The sequence below is a fragment of the Eutrema salsugineum genome, unplaced genomic scaffold (assembly GCF_000478725.1).
Source record: "Eutrema salsugineum unplaced genomic scaffold, Eutsalg1_0 scaffold_2, whole genome shotgun sequence".
Taxonomy (NCBI): Eukaryota; Viridiplantae; Streptophyta; class Magnoliopsida; order Brassicales; family Brassicaceae; genus Eutrema; species Eutrema salsugineum.
In genome coordinates this window covers 16,764,752-16,768,800 of record NW_006256829.1, presented here as the reverse complement: position 1 = coordinate 16,768,800, position 4,049 = coordinate 16,764,752, and the positions used below count along the sequence as shown (strand labels likewise).

Sequence of the window (4,049 nt, the reverse complement as noted above, 5' to 3'; positions counted from 1 at the left end):
CATGCTTCTCAAAAGGGATTTTGGTATGAAAGAGGATCAGTTTAGATGTTTAATACTTTCATGAGAAGATTAACATACTTTAAGTTCATGTTAAATGGAACCGCTTGATAGATCTGATTCATTAACTTACTAGTCTAGCTTGGAAGAACCCGAGTCTTGTATCCTGTCTAAAGCTTCTGCCTTTATCATATATTATCATCATTCGATCATTCGCTTGTCTATTCACCATCACTTGCATCTTCATCTAGTTTAAATCTCATCTTTTGCCTCATTTCTATGTTTACTTGCTTGTTAAGTAGATTAGATAAAAACCTTTACCTACTTGTCTTGACTTAAGATTACAAGTATCATAGACTAGTGTCTCACACACAAGTTTGGATTGATAACCCCTTGTACTACAAGACAGGGGATTGATAACCTCTATAAAGAGCCTCAAAAACTTTTAGTTATCAATTGGTGCCGTTGCCAACTTGAGGGAGCATTAGTCTCTTATTTGTTCTTGAGATCAGGACTTTACTTTCTTTTGTTTTACTAACTCTTTTGAAAGTTCTGGCTTTGCTTTCAGGTGCATGAAAACCAGGTCTCGCAGCACAGAACCGCCTCTCAATTATGACAATAACATCAACCGGATTGAAAGCCGAGCTCGCGAGAGAGAAAGACACTTTGAAAGGCTTGGAATAGCAGAACAGCAAAGAATAGAGCAACAGGCTCAAGATGCCGAGCACCAGGCTCAGGCTAATCAAGCGCAGGCAGAAAGGAATGAACAACAAGCCTACGTTAACCAACAACAGGCTCAAAGAAATGAAAGGCTTCCTCACCAGAATCAACATCAGGCCAATAGAAATGAGCAGAAAGCCCATCATGTTCATCCGCCTCCGCCACCAGCTCCGAGACAACCTCCTCCGGTCTTTGTTGGAGAAAATGACCGAGCTAACGCGCACCAATATAGAGCCGGGATTCAGGCACCACCTGTGCAAAACAAAAACTTTGAAGTTAAAGCTTCCCTACTCAATATGGTGCAGAACACCAAGTTTCACGGTCTACCCGGAGAGGACCCTCTTGAGCACCTTGATCAGTTTGATCGAGTTTGCGACCTGACAAAGATTAATGGCGTGTCAGAAGATAGCTTCAAGCTGCGCTTGTTCCCATTCAGCCTCGGTGATAAAGCTCACCAGTGGGAAAAGAACCTCCCGAGGGGTTCAATACAAACATGGGAGCAGTGTAAACTGGCGTTCTTATCCAAGTTCTTCTCCACATCACGCACGGCCAAGCTAAGGAATCAGATCTCAAGTTTCACACAGCACAACAACGAGAGCTTTAGTGAAGCATGGGAACGGTTCCGGAGCTATACCAACTAATGCCCACACCACGGCTTCTCGGAGGCATCCCTCCTGAGTACTCTATACCGAGGTGCCCTCCCCAAGATCAGAAACCAACTCGATACAGCCTCAAATGGAAATTTTCTTGGGAAAGAGATCAATGCGGCAATGGAACTAGTGGAGAACCTCGCCATGTCCAATGACACGTACGGGGAAGATTTTGACAGGGCAAACCGTTCAGACGGATATAGTGAACAGCGCATGAAGAAAGATATAAGAGAGCTACAGAGCAAGCTTGACAAGGTTCTAATGGCTACACAAAAGCCAATACACTTCGTAGGCGAGTTTGATGAGCAAGGGCCGAGTTTTGATAATGTCAATGAAGATGGTCTAACTCAAGAGGAGCTAAACTACATAGGAAATCAGCAAAGGTATCAGCGGTTTAACAACTTCAGCAATAGTCCAAACCTCTCTTACCGGAACCCAAATGTAGCTAACCCTCAAGACCAAGTGTACCCCGCTCAACAACACCAGCAAAGCTATGCTCCAAAAGCTCCATTTCAGAATAGCTTTCAGCCCAAGCAACAGTTCAGTGGGCAGCAACAAAGCTACAGTCAGCCAGATCAACCGGCTCAAAGCAACACCTTCAACAGCCAACCGCAGCAACATAAGTTTCCACCAGGGTTCAATCCGCAACTGATGGGTAATCAGCATCAGAACCAGAGAACGGGTCAGAATCAAATGGGACCTGACGTCTGTGGGCTTCTACAGCAGCTGTTACAGGGTCAGCAAAGGGTCGAGAGTCAGCACGCTACAATGCAACAGGATATCAGAGAGCTTAAGCAGAATCAAGCCTCAACATCATCAAGAGGACCGGCTTTACCAGGTAAGCCGGAGCCTAACCCCAAGGAGTATGTGAACGCCATCACATTGCGGAGTGGAAAAGAATTACAAGCTCCAGCACCTAAAACAAAGCTCTTTGAGGCCAATGAGCAACTCGGAGGGGAGGCAGCCTTAGATGATGCTCAACAAGAAGAGGTTCTGGAGAAGGAACCGATCAAAGACAAAGGAAAAGAGGTGGAAAATACACCTGAGCTTGAAAAGCCCTACGTCCCACCACCACCTTACCAGCCCAAGATACCATTCCAAGGGCGTTTCAAGAAGAAAATCTTAGACAAAGCCAAAGCGGTCTTTGAGAAACACTTGGAGAACAAGCAACTGACTTTGCCCATCATAGACGCTTTCTTAGCTATACCTCAGCTTAGAAAGTTTCTAAAGGATGCAATTCTCAACAAGACAAAGGAGCTCCAGGGTATGGTAATATTGAGTCACGAGTGCAGCGCTATAATTCAGAGGAGATCTATACCAAGAAAGCTATCCGATCCGGGCAGCATTACTTTGCCGTGTGCCATAGGTCACTTGAAGTTCTCGAATTGCTTATGTGATCTAGGAGCTTCTGTGAGCTTAATGCCTTACACGGTGGCCAAGAGACTGGGATTTAAGAGTTACAAGCCGGCCAAGATCTCCCTTGTATTAGCTGATAGATCGGTGAGACTACCAGTGGGCTTACTCGAGGATCTGCCTTTGAGAATCGGCGAAATAGAGATCCCCACTGATTTCATAGTTCTTGAGATGGACGAGGAACCTCTTGACCGCATCATCTTGGGGCGACCGTTCTTAGCAACAGCAGGAGCGATCATCGACGTGAGAGGGGGTATGATCGAGCTACACATCGGTTCCGAGACTATGAAGTTCGACGTGAAGGAAATGATGAAGAAACCGACCATTGGAGGTCAGGTTTTCTATGTTGAAACTATGGAGGAGCTAGCTGATGAGCTCCTAGAGGAGTTGAACGCAGAAGATCCGCTACAAGTGGTCTTGACAAGGGAACAAAGCGAGCACGGGTACTTGAACGAGGAAAGCGAGGTGTACAAGCGTCTCCTGGACCAACCGAAGGAACTTGGAGCTGAGACGGGGTTTCTGGAGCTCAGGAAGAGTAGCCTCGACATTTTAGACATCGGAGAGTCCAAGGGTGTTGAGGATACACCTCGGGGTATCATGGCCGCGACAGCTTGTGCCGAGGTCGATGGTGAACCGCGCGATAAAAAAAAAGGCCGAGGAAGCTGTTCCAAGCCAATGCAGCTTCGATGCCGATTGGAATGAGGCTGATGCACCCCCTGTTGAGCTCAAGCCTCTACCAACAGGGCTCAGGTACGCTTTCTTGGGCTTAAACTCCATATATCCCGTGATCATCAATGACAGCTTACTAGAGCATGAAGAGAGTGCATTGCTTAGTGAGATAAGAAAGTTCAGGAGAGCCGTAGGATACTCTTTGGCTGATATTAGAGGGATCTCTCCTGACATATGCACCCACAGGATATACCTAGAGGACCAAGCTATGTCCTCTATTGAGCATCAACGATGTCTTAACCCGAACCTCAAGGAGGTGGTTAAGAAGGAGATACTCAAGCTCCTTGAGGCAGGGATAATTTACCCAATCTCTGACTCTATGTGGGTATCTCCTGTTCACGTTGTGCCCAAGAAAGGTGGGATCACGGTGGTTAAAAACGAAAAGGATGAGCTTATAGCCCAAAGAACCATAACCGGTCATCGCATGTGCATAGACTATAGGAAACTGAATTCTGCTTCTAGAAAAGATCATTTTCCTTTGCCATTCATTGATCAAATGCTTGAAAGGCTAGCTAACCATCCTTATTTTTGTTTTCTTGA

The 4,049-nt window shown here is 46.0% G+C and overlaps 1 non-coding gene across 1 annotated transcript; it reads right to left on the bottom strand.

Moving 5' to 3' along the window:
- Positions 1 to 1,268: 1,268 nt before the first annotated feature.
- Positions 1,269 to 1,375, bottom strand: LOC112087021. Its single transcript, XR_002899869.1, has one exon. It is a non-coding gene; the product is annotated as a small nucleolar RNA R71 (small nucleolar RNA).
- Positions 1,376 to 4,049: the final 2,674 nt, after the last annotated feature.